The sequence below is a fragment of the Somniosus microcephalus genome, chromosome 24, assembly GCF_052327205.1.
Source record: "Somniosus microcephalus isolate GS21.2 chromosome 24, FLI_Smic_1.0, whole genome shotgun sequence".
NCBI classification, from domain to species: domain Eukaryota; kingdom Metazoa; phylum Chordata; class Chondrichthyes; order Squaliformes; family Somniosidae; genus Somniosus; species Somniosus microcephalus.
The window spans coordinates 44,367,257-44,384,375 of record NC_141010.1 but is presented as its reverse complement, the minus strand read 5'-3'; the positions used below and the strand labels follow the sequence as shown (position 1 = coordinate 44,384,375).

At 46.7% G+C, this 17,119-nt stretch overlaps 1 protein-coding gene across 3 annotated transcripts in view; it reads left to right on the top strand.

Moving 5' to 3' along the window:
* LOC147101457 (formin-like protein 1) overlaps positions 1-17,119 on the top strand; it is a 271,912-nt gene that overhangs the window by 41,195 nt on the left and 213,598 nt on the right. Inside the window, exon 1 of one of the 3 annotated variants that reach the window (XM_085966593.1) lies at positions 13,081-13,265. The exons of the other annotated variants lie outside the window; for them this stretch is intronic. The gene's annotated coding sequence lies outside the window, so the exon portion shown is untranslated. Of the gene's footprint in view, positions 1-13,080; positions 13,266-17,119 lie in introns of those variants that run through there. 3 annotated transcript variants of the gene reach the window in all.

The following is a 17,119-nucleotide window of genomic DNA, read 5'->3' as shown; positions in this document are numbered from 1 at the left end:
TTCCACCTCACCCTGCCGGCAGCCATTAAACCCGATATAACGGCAGCTTTAGCTAATCTCAATCAGGCAGTGATGGAGCAGTGCAGTGTTCCCAGCTAGGAAGGGAATGATTGGCCAGGGTTCCTGCTCCTGGTCACTAACCACTGACGCCTGCTTGACAATGGATTTATGAAGTGGAATGAATCGGGTTTGTCTATAGTGACCCTCTCACTTGCCTCCTTCCCTCCAAATGAATTGCCTGCTGACGCACACTGCCTGGGTTCACAGTTGGGGAATGGCCGCTTTGCACGTGGTATTGGAGGGGTGCTGATATCTTTAAAAACAGAGCCTAGCAAGAGCAACTGTCTTTTGGAGAGAAGGGGAGGAAAATATTATTTAAATTATGAGTTGAATTGTGAGTTGTGAGGAGGATGTGCAAAGAGGCTTCAAGGTGATTTAGACAAGTTGAGTGAGTGGGCAAATACATGGCAGATGCAGTATAACGTGGATAAATGTGAAGTTATCCACTTCGGTAGAGTATTTAAATGGTGATAGATTGATGTACAGAGGGACCTGAGTGTCCTTGTACACCAGTCACTGAAAGCAAACATGCAGGTGCAGCAAGCAGTTAGGAAGGCAAATGATATGTTGGCCTTCATTGCAAGAGGATTTGAGTACAGGAGCAAGGATGTCTTACTGCAGTTGTACAGGGCCTTGGTGAGACCACACCTGGAGTACTTTGTGCAGATGTGGTCTCCTTATCTAAGAAAGGATATACTTGCCATAGAGGGAGTGCAGCGAAGGTTCACCACACTGATTCCTGGGATGGCAGGACTGTCGTATGAGGAGAGATTGGGTCGACTAGGCCTGTATTCACTAGAGTTTAGAAGAATGAGAGGGGACCTCATTGAAACGTATAAAATTCTGACGGGGCTTGACAGACTGGATGCAGGGAGAATGTTTCCCCTGGCTTTTGGGGGGGGGGGGGTGAAATCTAGAACGAGGGGTCACAGTCTCAGGATACGGGGTGAGATTTAGGACTGAGATGAGGAGAAATTTCTTCACCAAGAGGGTGGTGAACCTGTGGAATTCTCTAACACAGAAGGCTGTGGAGGCCAAGTCACTGAATATATTTAAGAAGGAGATAGATAGATTTCTAGACACAAGGCAACAAGGGGAGAGAGCAGGAATATGGTATTGAGATAGAGGATCAGCCATGATCATATTGAATGGCTGAGCAGGCTCAAAGGGCCGAATGGCCTACTCCTGCTCCAATTTTTCTAAAAAAAAAAAAAAAAATCACTGATTTACACTGCAGACTGTAGATCAGGCTAAATTCCAGAATTAATTAAAAAGCTGTGCTGTGAAGTGTCCCAGTGTGAAACTCCCTGCAGGGACCTTGGGTGTCCGACCAATTTTACACCAGAAAGATTGCACGACTAATGGGACTGGGATGGTGTGCCATCGAGTCTTCTGTGGGCATTGAGTTCAGGCCAGTGAGTGAACAAAAAAAGACACATCATGACTTAAGTCGTTGGCACTGCCGCAGGGATCGGTGTTAACAACAGTGGTTCATTAACGAGGCTAAATTTATGACTCGGCATCTTGGGAAGATTATGGGTGCGAAATTGCAGGACTCTGAGCACGGTTCGGAGATAGAGCTACAATATCGAGGCAAACTGAGGTAATTACAGCTGGTTGTAACCTGCTGAGGTAATTCATTGGGCAGGTGTAACTGTTTGTAAATTGCGGGCGTTGGATGATGTGCTGCGTTCTGACTGGAGTGTTCTACCTGCAATCCAGAATGTATTATTCAGCTACTTTGAAGCTGTGTCCCGTTTAAGGCCGCAAAGTCTGTTATTGAAGTTAACCGAAGCCCAGGTCAGTCAGAGTTGTTTGCCCAGGGCACTTTGCAGATAGGAATGTGCTCGTCAGTTGCAGACTGCAGGTCAGAAGCCCCCCAGCATTTTAAGATTGCATCCTGAAACAAAGGCCTAGAAATTCAGTAGGCCTAGCGCCCCATTTGGGGCGCTGGAGGGTCTAGCGCCGGAGTTATGGCCAGTTTAAAAATTCCCTGGGGCCCTGGAATCGGCGGTAGACCGGTAGCGCTGCGCCGGCACCGATGACGTCATCGGTGTGCGCAGCGTCCCGGTTGCCATGCCGACGGGCCCCAGCGCCGAAATTCAGTTGCGGCCGCCTCGCCCGTGGCAGCCGCAACTAAGACTCTGGCAACAGAGTCTTACACGACTTTGCGCCGGTGCATAAAGGTGGAGTGGCGGCCGGCCGCTTTCCCGCCGGCCGCCTGCCCGCACCTCCCTCCCCGGACTCCCCCACCCCCCCCCCCCCCCCCCGCGGAACAGATGCTTCTCGGCTGCGAGCCCGGCACTTCCCCGAGGTGCCGGGCTCATTTTTGTGGCGATTTTACCGGCCAGCGGGCGGGTGCAGGCAGCTCCTCCTTAACTGAAGGAGGAGGCCTGCACTTCCCGAGCCTGCCGCACCGCATCGGGCGCCGCAGCGCCGGAATAGCGCCGCAATGCGGCGCGTAGCGCCAGTTTTCAGGCGCAAACACCCTTCAGTAGCGCCGGCAGCCGTTTGGGCGCGGTGCTACTGAATTTTTGGCGCGCGCAGGGGGACTTAGCGCCGGCGCTAACTTTCCGGCGCTAAAGCCCTGGCGCGGCGCCAACTGAATTTCTAGGCCAAAGTATGATATCTGGGCACGCAAGCATGCATTGCTCTGAGACTAAGCGGATGAAGTGGTGTTGTATGATTTCTCAAAGTGTTAAAGGTTACTGTGATTGTATTAAATGAGTATTTTAACAGTTGAGGATGAAAAAAAAGCACTGCTGGAGTTTCAGCTTGTTCCAGAAGCAGTTTCTTTTCAGACAGTTCTCTTTTTTTCTGATGATTCGTTTGCTATTACCACATCCGGTGACACACCCAGCCCTGTTTCCCCACTCTCGGTATCTCTAAACCATGCTGGGGATTTTATTCTGCACAGGTTCACTTAACTATTTAAAATGGCCTTGCCACCGTTCAACTTAAAACAAACCGCAGCAGCAACTATCTTTAGTACAAACCTGGGCAGATGTTCAAAATGAGCAAAGCCCTTGCATGCCTGTGCTGTCCAAACAGGAGTGTGCCAGTACGAGGGGAAGATTTCCTCTGTGCGCTGAATGAAATTAAATTGTAAACTTGTTCTTTATAAATGGGTTCATCATTTCATTGCCCGTAGCACACGGGAATGTTCCACTGTGGTCCTTTCAGTTTGGGTAACGGAAAAATGTTAAAGTTGAGTGCTTAACCAAAACAAGAAGAAATCATGGGCAATTTTACATTTATATAGCAACTTTAACGTAGAAAATACCCCAAAGGCAATTCACAGGAGCGTTCTCGGACAAAAATAGACACCGAGCCAAAGAAAGAGAGATTAGGACAGGTGACCAAACGCTTGGTCAAAGAGATAGGTCTTGAGCAGCCTCTTAGAGGAGGAGAGATGGAGAGGTTTGGGGAGGGAATTCCAGAGCGTAGGGCCTAGATGGTTGAAGGCATGGCCGCCAATGGTGGGGCGATGGAAGTGGGGAATGCGCAAGAGGCCAGAGTTGGAGGAAGGCAGAGTTCTTGGAAAGTTGTAGGACTGAAGGAGGTGACAGAGTTAGAGAGGGGTGAGGCCATGGAGGGATTTGAACAAGAGGATAAAAATTTTAAAATTGAAGCGTTGATGGACCAAGAGCTAAGGTCTGTCATTTAATTTTAAGTTTCATTCTGTAGTTTTGAGTTACAACAGATATTAAAACAAAAACAAAAATTCTTCTCATCAATTTTCTCCTCTCTGATAAGCATTGCCTCAGTGTGGGGCATGGCTGCTTAGGTGTTCCTTGGCCATTATTCGTGTCTGAGCCTTGGCAGTGATTGTCAGCAGGGTGGGCGTCATAGCTAGCTCTAATCCTGTCCCCATAGGTGCACTGCTGGAAAGGATCAAGGAATAGCCGTTTTTGAACAAAAACCACTGGTTGATTTTTTTTTCCCCGCCATAGTTCAGTGATGCTGAGGCCAATTGTAAGACGGTACCACTACCCCTACTTAGAATTACAGGAAACTCTTTTTTTATCCGGCACCGACGGGACCGGTGTGGTGCCGGTTGATCAAAAGGTCCGGATTACAGAGAGGTATACTTACTAAGGTACAAGAGCCCCGTACACTGCCACAGATCCAGGCGTCCCTGTTGCATGGCAACAGGTGCAGGAACCCCGGTTACACAGCCACAGATCCAGGAACCTCGGTTACACGGCCACTAAAATGAAGTCAAACTTACCTGAACCTACTCCTGAATTTTGCCGGTTAAGAGAGATTTCCGGTTATTTAGGTGCCGGTAAAAAGAGAGTTTCCTGTACATAAAATATACAGCAGAGAAACCGGCCATTCGGCCCAACTAGTCTGCGCTGGTGTTTATACTCCACACGAGTCTCCTCCCATTCCATCTACTTCATCTCGGCCTTTCAGTATCTTTCTATTCCATTTTCTCTCGTGTACTCGTCTAGTTTACTTTTGAAAGCATCTAAGCGATTTGCCTCAACCACTTCCTGTGGTAGCGAGTTCCACTTTGTAATTACTCTCTGAGTAAATAAATTGCTCTTTATTTCCCTATTGGATTTATTAGTAACTAGCTTGTATTTTTGGCCACTAGTTTTGGATTCTCCCACAAGTGGAAACATTCTCTCCACATCTACCCTGTTCAACCCATTCATAATTGTGAAGACCTCGAACAGGTCACTTCTAAGTCTCCTTTCTGAAGAAAAAAGCCCCAGCCTGTTCAATCTTTCCTGATAGCTGTAATCTCTCAGTTCTAGTACTATTCTTGTAAATCTTTTGTGCACTTTCTCTAGTGCTTCTATGTCCTCTTTATACTGTGGAGTTTGGATGCAAAATAACAGATGACCATACAGCTTAAATGCCGAAGCACCAGGAGGAGCAGAAGTTGATTAACATACGGATGTAGGGGTCTGGGGACATATGTTAGAAAAGAAAGACTTACATTTATATAGCACCTTTCACAACCTCTGGATGTCCCAAAGCGCTTTACAGCCAATGAAGTACTTTTGAAGTGTAGTCACTGTTGTAATGTAGGAAACACGGCAGCCAATTTGCACACAGCAAGGTCCCACAAACAGGAATGTGATAATGATCAGATAATCTGTTTTAATGATGTTGATTGATGGATAAATATTGGCCAGGACACCGGGGATAACGCCCCCTGCTCCTCTTCGAAATAGTGCTGTGGGATCTTTTACGTCCACCTGAGCGAGAAAACGGGGCCTCGGTTTAACGTCTCATCTGAAAGACGGCACCTCTGACAGTGCAGCACTCCCTCAGAAGATTTCATAAAGATTTTAAGAATTTTCTTGAAAAAGCAATCCGATGGAATCACTGGAAGCCAGAGGGAATCTTATTCCACTAATGCTCCTTCCAGTGCCTTGCTCGAGTGGCCATTATTCATGCGCGAGCCTCGACAGTTTGTGTCTGCAGGATACTTGACTGTGGGAACCATCACAGTGAAGCTTGATCGTGTCCTCACCCAACGTTCCCCATATGGACTGGCAGCAAGGGTCACTGAATAGTAATAAGATGGGGGCATCTTAGGATGATTTTTCCCCTTCCTAGTGGGGCAATGGTATTTGTACTGCCCTACTACCGCTCGGTCTGAGGTCATCTAGCTCAGCACAGACTGGAGGCCTTACCTGAGGAAGGACGTTCTTGCCATGGAGGGAGTGCAGCGAAGATTCACCAGGCTGATACCTGGGATGGCAGGAATGACGTATGAGGAGAGATTGGGTCGATTGGGCTTGTACTCGCTGGAGATTAGAAGAATGAGAGGGGATCTCACAGGACTAGACAGACTAGATGCTGGAAGGATGTTCCCGATGGTCGGGGAGTCCAGAACCAGGGGTCACAGTCTAAGGATAAGGGGTAAGCCATTTAGGACAGAGATGAGGAAGAATTTCTTCACCCAGAGAGTGGTGAACCTGTGGAATTCTGTACCACAGAAGGCAGTAGAGGCCAATTCATTAAATATATTCAAGAAGGAGTTGGATATATTTCTTAAGGCTAAAGGGATATGGAGAGAAGGCAGGAACAGGGTACTGAATTTGGATGATCAACCATGATCTCATTGAATGGCGGAGCAGGCTCGAGGGGCCGAATGGCCTACTCCTGCTCCTATCTTCTATGTTTCTAGTCTACGTAGCTCAGCCATTGACTGTGTAACCGTGCTCAGTTTGGGCGTCTTGCATGCCTCAGTAGGCACAGAACGCCAACTCACAAAATGGGGTCATACCCTGCTGCTGCTGGCAGTGTGGTACCAGTGACAAAATAGTAAATGGCCACCAGCAGCAAGACTCTCACCCACCCAGGCCAAAAATGCCATTTGCACATTGCTATGTAAGATGGACTTCATTCCCTTGCTTTCCCCTCTCGCCGCCTGACATCAGGGAAGGGCCAAGCCCAGAATCAACGTTGTAAACAGATGCCTGATGGTTTTACAATTGAGTTCATGACTTCTGGCCATATGAGATTGTAGCAATGATCTCAAAGTGGAAGATCAGCAACCCCTACCATATTCCAGTGCCATTAGAAGACCTTGATTTTAAGCTATTTGGTTGTTTCTCACTTAGTCGCCTCAGATGACTACGTCCAATCGGTTGTCAGGCAGACCAGGAGCTGCGGCAGAGTTGGGGAGCACTACATTCCGTTTGAAGAGAGAATTAAAAACTGGAAGAACCTGCCTCATTCTACTTTAACTGTGCCAACCAAGGCATGGCTTTGGGAGCGCTCATGGTGCAGTCTGTACCCACACCATCTGCTCACTGAGGCTGTGAGAGAACAAGCAGCGTTCATTAGAATCAGAATTTTAAAACACCAATATGCCATTCAGCCCATCTCGCCCGTGCTAGCTCTCTAACAGATAGAAAGATAGAAAGAAACACTTGCATTTATATAGCCCCTTTCACGACCTCTGGACATCCTAAAGTGCTTTACAGCCAATGAAGTACTTTTGAAGTGTAGTCACTGGCTGCCGTGTTTCCTACAATGCAACAATGTGCACACAACAAGCTCCTACAAACAGGAATGTGATAATGACCAGATAATCTGTTTTATTGATGTTGATGGAGGGATAAATATTGGCCATAACACCAGGGAGAACTCCCCAGCTCTCTGAAATAGTGCCATGAGATCTTTTGCATCCACCTGAGAGCAGACGGGGCCTTGGTTTACCATCTCATCTGAAAGACGGCACCTCCGACAGTGCCGCATCCCCTCAGCACTGCCCTGGAGTGTCAGCCTAGATTTTTTTTTTTTTTTTTAATTTTATTCGTTCACGAGATGTGGGTGTTGCTGACGAGGCTGGCGTTTATTGCCCATCCCTAATTGCCCTTGAGCAGGTGATGGTGAGCCGCCGGCTTGAACCGCCTCAGTCCGTGTGGTGAATGTACTCTCACAGTGTTGTTAGGAAGGGAGTTCCAGGATTTTGACCCAGCGATAATGAAGGAATGGCGATATATTTCCAAGATAGATTTTTGGATGTTAAGGGAATCGAGGGATATGCGGATAGTACAGGAAAATGGAGTTGAGGTAGAAGATCAGCCATGATCTTATTGAATGGTGGAGCAGGCTCGAAGGTCTGAATGGCCTACTCCTGCTCCTATTTCTTGTGTTCTTAAGTCAGGATGGTGTGTGGCTTGGAGAGAAACTTGCAGGTGGTGGTGTTCCCATGTGCCTGCTGCCCTTGTCCTTCTAGGTGGTAGAGGTCGCGGGTTTGGGAGATGCTGTCCAAGAAGCCTTGATGAGTTGCTGCAGTGTATCTTGTAGATGGTACACACTGCAGCCACGGTACACCGGTGGTGGAGGGAGTGAATGTTTAAGGTGGTGGATGGGGTGCCAATCAAGCGGGCTGCTTTGTCCTGGATGGCGTTGAACTTCTTGAGTTGTTGGAGCTTCACCCATCCAGGCAAGTGGAGAGTATTCTATCACACTCCTTACTTGTGCCTTATGCTCAAGTCCCTGGAGTGGGTCTTCAACCCACCACCTTCTGACTCAGAGGCGAAAGTGTTACCAACTGAGCCACAGCTGATTTTAATCCAACTTGGATGGCTCTTGGGTGCAAAGATAGATTAAAATTGATAATAGGATGCTCGGCTTCATCAAGAGGTATAGAATATAAAAACCGTACATTTCTGGGCAGGTAAAAAGATTGGTCAGATTTAATTTGGAATATCATGCTGGCTGCCCCATCTTAAGAAATCCAGTGACTATTTACCATGATGATGCACACAAGGGATTTAGCCAAGATAAGAGACTGGTTAATCTTGGGTTATGGTAGACAACTGGTTTAGCCGTGTATCACTCGATTTGGCTGGACCATATAGAATCATAGAATGGCTACAGCACAGAAGGAGGCCATTACGCCCGTCGAGCCTGTGATGGCTCTCTGCAAGAGCACTTCGGCTAGTCTCACTGCCCTGCTCTTTCCCCGTAGCCCTGCAAATTTTTTTCCTTCAGGTACTTATCTAATTCACTTTTGAAAGCCAGGATTGAATCTTCCTCCACCACCCTTTCAGGCAGTGAATTCTAGATCCTAGCCACTCGCTGCATAAAAACATTTTTCTTCATGTCGCCTTTGGATCTTCTGCCAATCACCTTAAATCTGTGTCCTCTGGTTCTCGACCCTTCCGCCAATGGGAACAGTTTCTCTCTATCTACTCTGTCTGGACCCCTCATGATTTTGAACACCTCTATCAAATCTCCACTCAACCTTCTCTGCTCTAAGTAGAACAACCCCAGCTTCTCCAGTCTATCCACGTAACTGAAGTCTTTCATCCCTGGAACTATTCTTGTAAATCTTTTTTGCACCCTCGCTAAAGCCTTCACATCCTTCCTAAAGTACGGTGCCCAGAATTGGACTATCTGGTCCTGCTCTCCTCTGCCAAAAGTACTCACTCTTCCAGGAATGCAGAGATAACCCCCGGTTTCTCTTCATTGCAAATCATCTTCTTAAACCCCTCTCCCCTGCCTCCGCCATCCTCGCCTCCAGCAACAAGTGCGAGGAGCTCATGGACTTCTTCGTCACTAAGATTGAGACCATCCGTCCAGCTGCCTCTGCCGCTTCCCTCCCTTCCCCCAGCCCACCGGGCCAAATCTCCACTAAGGTTCCCCCCCTGCACTAGCCCTGAACTCCCATCTTTATCTAGTTTCTCTCCTATCTCACCTCGTGCCCTCGCTGAGCTCATCTTGTCAATGAGATCCACCTCCTGCTCGCTCGACCTTATTCCCACCAAATTGCTGACCACCCATCTTCCTGGCCCCCCCCCATGTTAGCTGATCTTGTTAACGGTCCGCTACCTCCACCCTTACTGAGATCTGCTACCTCAGCACAGAGCAGGGATCGAACCCAGCACCATCCTGGTCTGTGTGGCTAGGCTACTCCCTGTGTAAACCCACTGAAGTATTGGGGAAAGCCAATGAGGAAACGTGCTTATTACTGAATCCTTCACTGGAATCCAATCGGAGACAATTTATTTGAATAATAGCAAAGCATGTTTATGTTGTGAAATGTGAGGAGAGCACTGCTTTTCTCTGTATGATGGTGTGAGTCCACAAGGAATGGGCTTTAGGCCGGCGTGTGCGTGTAAGGATGGAATGTATTTTTTTTAAATTCTGCCTCTTTGTTTCATTTATTTTTATTGCTTCTCTTTTTCTGTTTCCTGGCTCCTAGTTCACTGGTTTTTGAACATCACCTCACACTTTTATTTATATTCTCTGAGGATCTGTGTCACTTTCTGTGTCTTTTGTTCTCCTGACTATTTAACTGCACTGTCCTCACCATCTGTCTGACTGCTGAGGCATTTGGTTTTCTCTAGTCCTCCCCCCCCCCCCCCCCCCCCTGTGTCATTTCTCTCCCCTACTCTCTCCTGAAGGGGCAGAATTTAATGGGTGCTGGCAATTGTTCAGAACATCACCCAAGCTGTCGTTCTATATGTGTGAGCTTCACTAGTGATGTACTGACGTTGGCTGCTGGTGCTGGGGGTGAGGGAGGGCATCACAGCTGAGGCTGTCGATGTCGTCACTCAAACTCCACATCCCTTTTCCTAGTCCAGGGCTGAATGAAGCCAGTTAAAGCTCCCCCACCTCTGCCCTAAGCAGAAAGAAGCGAGCATGGCACAGCGCAAGGAGTCGTTCTGGTCTGTGTGGCTGAGCACCACATCAGGCAATGCATTTTACAACTGAACCATTGAGGAGCCCCAGATCTTCACTCCTCTTGCATTCTTCCTGCCTTATTCTCATTGTTTCCCACTAACTCTTCACCCTTCCAGCTCTGTCTTGATCTCTCGTAATCTGCTCCGCCATGCCGACCATCTGTTGCACATTCTGACTTTGGCAGGACTGGATAACGACAGATATTCTCAGGGACTTGTGCAAGAGAGCAGAGATGAGACTACTTTCCTGGCAGCCATTTTTGAAACAAACCTTTACAAACACTGACTGGATTTGGAGTGAGGCGACTTTTAGCAGTGCGCCGATCCATGCTCACCACTCCCTATCCCATCGCTGAACTGAAATAGCGGAGCAGGCTTGATTGTTGCAAAAATGTGATTGACTGCCACAAATCTCTGAGGACAAGTAGTGTCTCAGCAATAGTTGTGACTGTTCTGATGAGGTTGTATGATTTGGAAGCTGCGTTTCCCATTCCAATTGAGATCATCTGATTGCAATACTCAGGGATAGAGAAACAATGGGAGATTCATCTTCTCTTTCTTCCTGTATTTCGCTGTTGGCTGTGCATTGTTTGGGCCTGGATGTCATGACCGAAAAAAAACGACAATACATGGCATGGGACCTCAGAGGTTAATGGTGATGTTTACATAGGATATGGCCAATTGACTAGTGTGAGGAAACTGAAGGAGGTTGGAGAAGACCATGAAGGGGATTGAGCGATGTAGCAGGTTGACCGAATCTTGTGCAGAGAACAAGAGTTCTTGCAAAGTAACTGAAGGCTACACTGGGAGCTTCAAGGGCTCTAGTAGCGCTACAGACATGTCATAGAAATACTATTAATTTGAATAGGAATGGATGCATATTCTGATTACTTGACCTAAGCCGTCAATGTAAATGGAGGGCCTGATGATATTTTTGAACAACCTCAACATATCAGTAACAGACAGTAACACATTCCTGAATTATATCTCATTGTGATGTAAATTATGTGAACTTCATTATCTGCTAAATGGTCAATTTTTAAAAGCAGTGTTGGTTCTGATACCTCTTTATTTTCTTAATATTGCTGTGGGCCTTGCTCCACTGAGCTTTCCTCCCTTGTTGCTCCCAACTGGCCAATACACCATCCTACACTCTCCCTTTGCCGTGCATCCTCCTTGTGTTGAAATCAAGATACACCTCAATACACAATCTCCTATTTTATCTCATTATTTCCCAGGATCCCTGAGGAACCCCTCCCTTCTCTCAATTGTTCTGTCCTCTTACAAACTTCAGGTGTTTAAAACCAAAACTCACCTCAATCTTCTTTACCATCTTGGTGCCATGCGCAGTGGGGCCATGGACCTTCACCACAGGTTTGTTGATTTTAAAAGAAAATATAGGAAATCGTGTTTTGGTTTTACCAGCTGGTTTGATGAGTTGGGTTTGGACCGGACCCCATGCAGCCAATTACCCAAATTGTCTCATTCATGTGTACTTCTGATTCTCCCACATTCCACCCTACGTAAACTTGAGGTCATCCAAAACTCGGCTGCCCGTGTCCTAACTCGCACCAAGTCCTGTTCACCCATCACCCCTGTGCTCACTGACCTACATTGGCTCCCAGTTAAGCAGCACCTCGATTTCAAAATTCTCATCCTTGTTTTCAAATCCCTCCGTGGCCTCGCCCCTTCCTATCTCTATAATCTCCTTCAGCCCCCGTGCGCACCCCCCCCCGCCCCCGCGAGATATCTGCGCTCCTCTAATTCTGCCCTCTTGAGCATCCCTGATTATAATCGCTCAGCCTTTGGTGGCCGTGCCTTCTGTTGCCTCGGCCCTAAGCTCTGGAATTCCCTGCCTAAACCTCTCCGCCTCGCTACCTCTCTTTCCTCCTTTAAGACGCCCTTAAAACCAACCTCTTTGACCCAGCTTTTGGTCACCTGCCCTAATTTATCCTTATGTGGCTCGGTGTCAAATTTTTTGTCTTAAAATACTCCTGTGCATCGCCTTGGGATGTTTTACTACGTTATAGGCGCTATATAAATACAAGTTGTTGTTGTAACATGTCACAGCACAATATTCTATATTCCCACCCCACCAGCATGTCACAAGGTGCAAACCTCTTGATTGCTATTGGTTTGAGAACGGCCTGACCTCCAGCATGCGGCATTCTAGACCATCTCCACTTGGCCTTTGAAACAGATGTAACGTTCAGTATCCCGTGATATACTTGACGGTGCCGCCAGCTGAGGAGATGATCTGAACATGTGGGCAGTGTGCAATCTCCTGATTGTTACATTATCTCCGTGTCACAGCAATTGTTGCTGTTGCCAATAACACCAAAATGAAGAAGGAAGTGATTACATTACCAGAGCCATGAAGTCTGAAAGCCACAGCTGCATATCCCACACTCAAACAAGTAACTTACGCAATAAAATCCTGGTGAAAAAAGATGAAGCAAGAATTGACGTCTTGTGGATTTGATTGGTAAATATTCATGCGATGTACCAGAGATCTATTTCTTGCCCATTTTGGCACCAGCTGTATTCTTCAATGTGGGTCTTTCATGAGGAGGAATTTCTTCTCTCAGAGGGTCGTAAATCTGTGGAATTCTCTGCCCCAGAGAGCCGTGGAGGCGAGTCATTTAAATACATTCAAGGTGGAGATAGACAGATTTTTGCAAGATAAGGGAGTGAAGGGTTATGGGGAGCGGGCGGGGAAGTGGCTTTGAGCCCAAGATCAGCCATGATCTTATTGAATGGCGGAGCAGGCTCGAGGGGCCAAGTGGCCTATTCCTGCTCTTATTTCTTATGTTCTTCTGTATTTCAGTCATCTGTTAGCTAGAAAGAATGCAAATGAGAGATGGGTAATTTCTGAGTTGATGTGTGCAGTGCCTTCTGGGCAGGTCTTGCAGATGGTCGTGAGATTTGTCTGTCTGAGCTGTTGCATCAGAAGGGAGTATAGGAACTACAAGCAACGATTGAGAACTTGAGCAACAGCTTAAGGAAATCCACACAAAATTGGAAAACCTTTTTGTTAAGGTGAGTAATCTGGGAATGAATGGGTTTGGAAAAGGCCTTTGCGGTTCATCTGTCCCATCGCACGTTTCATCCTTGGAAGGTTTAGAGGGGATTTGAGGGGAAATTCCTTCACCCAGAGGGTTGTGGGGGGTCTGGAACTCACTGCCTGAAAGGGTGGTAGAGGCAGGAACCCTAACCACATTTAAAAAGTACTTGGATGTGCACTTGGGATGCTGTAACCTGCAGGGCTACGGACCTAGAGCCGGGAAGTGGGATTAGGCTGGATAGCTCTTTGTTGGCCGGCGCGGACACGATGGGCTGAAATGGCTGTAACTTTCTATGATTCTATGATTCCTCCATGTATATGCCAGAGACAGGTGTGGGGGCTCCAGTCATTCACTAATGGTCAGCAGCCTGTCTAGACCAGCGATTCTGGTTTTTTTGCCTGGCCGGTTTGTACGGACCTTTCTTATCCAGCAGGAAAAATCTGCTGGCCAGAAAGCAGTTACATCCCTTGACTTTGGAACAGCTTTTCATGCATAACTTGAAGTAATTATGTCTGAATAAACAGTCGGGTTGATGCAAGAGCTGCTTTTAGTTCAGACTCTTTGGAAAATTCTCTTTCGATACATCGTGAAGACCCTAGAGTATAGTTGCCACAGGATGCTCCCTCCCGTCAGGGAGCCCTCTAGTGTTCAATTAACAACATGCAAGTACAATACACATCAGAAGCAATAGCAAAATACTGCGGATGCTGGCAACCTTGCAATATGATATGAAAATGGGCATTAGATGCTTTGCAATAATTTCACTCTTAAGAAATATGGCATGAATTTTATGTGGCAGATGGTAAGGGTTTAAACCATTCAGTTTAGCACTGCACTATTTTTTCATTCTAGTGATTTTTTTTAACATTCAGCCGAGTAGTGAAGGAAGTGGCGGATTGGAAAAGGTTAAATATGTTCTCGGGGCTCCTTCTCAATGTAGAACCAAAGTCCCTAAAAGGACACCGCACGCGCTCTACCTGTGAAGAAGAAACCATTACAAAAAAAAAAAAAAAAATTAAATTGCCAATAGGCTGATAGTAGCTAAGTCTATCATTTTAACCACCGGTTTAAAACAGTGGAAAATCAGGCCTTAGTTGTGTTGTGGACACAATCGCTACCATTCAAACTATTAGAAAATAGGCAATAGGACCACTGTCCTCTGAAATCTGGGCCAGTGTCTTTCAATTGTACCCAGAGACACCGAGTCAGACTTTAAATGACAAATTAAATCTCACTACAAAGAGCTAAAAATATTGGTTGTTTTTCCAATGAAGAGTTTCTCTTTCAGCCTCAGAATGGATGAAATTATGAGGCCGATCAAGCAGCAGAAAGGTCACTACAGTGCCTGAGTTTCAAAATCCCAACAAAAGAACAAATGAAATGCAGCGAGTGACTGTGCACTCAGTGATGTCACTGTGGGCCAATCCAATCATGAGGTTAGCCGACTGTACATGTTGGTCGAACATTAACCGATCCTAATCAATTAATTCCGTCTTCAGGTTTCAAGTGATTTGACCACAATCAGAACTGGAGAGGCTGCGGACTTTCAGTTGCCTGAACAGCATGAAGAACGTTGGACCAATGTTCAATCCTCTCATTGCCTCTGCACACTGGTGTTTGCAACTTCTAATCTTTTGCAAAGTCTTTAGTCAAAAGCTTAGTTTCAGCTGTGTAGTTGGAGACTTTTCATTTGTATTTTCCAGATTCCCCCCCCCCCACCCTCTCTCCTCGCTGGGGCGTGGTGCCATGGGTGCGAGTAGCTCTCAATACCATACCCGAGTTGACCATTTTCTTAACAATTATGAGTCTGGACAGTGGGCCTGAGAATCTGTGGACTGCGACCCTGGTGGGCCCCTCCAGCACTGATCCCGCTGGGGGGCATCTAATTTGCATAGGATTGATGGGTGTCCCATGCAGCCAGTAGCCTGGCTGCCATTCGGCAGAGAAGTGGTTGCCCAGGTAACCCCAATTGTACCCAGAGACACCGAGTCAGATTCTAAGTGGTTGCCCAGGTTGCTCCAAGATTCCATACAGCCCTCCCTTGGGTTCCTTTGTGAAGAAGAGACAATTATAAAAAATTTAAAAAAATTCTTTAGCAGCGCAGGCTTCCACCTTTACCCCACTTAGGCCCATCTAGAGGCCAGTATGTTTCATCTCACTCGCCTTCGCCACCAGTCCCGAATGAGCTGGCGAAGCGGGAGCTCCTGGCGGAGGAAGACCCTGCCCACAGCTCCGCCCCAGGGCTTCCAACTGATGTCACCGGCCTTGTATTTCAATTTCAATTTCAATTTTTTTTTATTGGTCACATAACTAAATACAAGAAGTGTAATCTAGTCAGTGAAATGCTTTTTTCTTGATGAGCTGAGAGCACCAAGCAGCAAGAACACTGAGCTGCCTGGTACGCACTGTATGGGCTGGATGGAGGTTTTGCTGCTTACAAGGCTGACTGGCAAATCTGGTAAATGACGGGAATCTGGCACAACTGGGTCCCCGCTGTTTTCTGACGGGGAGTACGGCAGAATCCCCTAAGTAAATTCAGTGTCAGTATGTCCTGATATCTCTCAGATAGTAAGTGCCACCAGGCTTTTGACCACAGAGGGTATCACAAACAAGTGCGACCCTATCCTCACCTAATGTCCACACAGGCAACGGTCCCTGGATATGATCAGGAGCCAGTAACGTAGCTTCCTTTCCCTCTCCCAAAAGCTCAGGTGTGCCAGGGCTAGTTGGAACCGCCTGGCTAACTCGCCACCGACTGAGAATTGAATCTGGCACTGTTTGGTCCGTGTTGCTTGGCCGTTACCAAGCGAGATAATTGGTGATATTGAGGTTTGCAGAGAATTAATATATGTGCAAATGTGTTTCTGTAATACTGCTGTTTAGTTATGAAACTGTTGCATCTCCTTCCCAGATGCTATTTTAAGAATTTGTTTTTCTCTAACACACTGACTTGCACGAAGTGGCTTTAGACTAGATGGTAGGGCGGCAATTGGACAATTGTATGAGAGGACCAATAATTAAGACAAGTCACTTTTATGCGACTTAACTGGTGTTGTCAAGCCAAAAACCATGCAAGAGACGGCAGGACAGGATGGGATCATGTCTTGATCAGTGTTGTTTGCTACTGCTGAAAATTCATTAAAAACCTCAATAATTAACAAACAGCTCCTCATCATAGAACACAGTACTGGGGGGGGGGGAAAGGTTTTGTATTTTTAAAAAAGTCTGGCTCCTGTCTCTGGCTTATGTTGTAGAAGTTTCCAAACTGCCTACTCCAAAACCAAGCAGGTGCCATCCCTACTCTTAGCATTCAAACGCCACAGACAAATGCATTGTACAATTAAATTGCTTACAACAACTTACACTCGTATGGCACATTTAACTCGGTAAAAAACGTTCCAAGGCGCTTCACAGGAGTGTAATCTGACAAAATTTGACACCGAACCAAAGAAGGAGACATTAGAACAGGTAGGTTTTAAGGAGCATCTTGGGGAGAGAGCGCGAGGTGGAGAAGTTTAGGGAGGGATCAGAACACAGGGCCTAGACGGTTGAAGGCACGGCCGCCATTATACACAGGATACGGACAGAATAAAGGGAAACAAATATGTTCTATGGTAACTATGCACATCCTGCCCTACCAATACTGTATATGATGAAATATATCCATTATGCAATGATACTAGTAAGAAAGATATCACTTTATTGGGGATTGCGGTAACATTCTCGTGTGGAAATTACCTATTTAATTGGAACTCAGTGTCCCCACACAAAAACAGAACAAAGTCAAACCTTGTTGCTCATTGGGTTTTGAGGAGATATTTTTCTTTC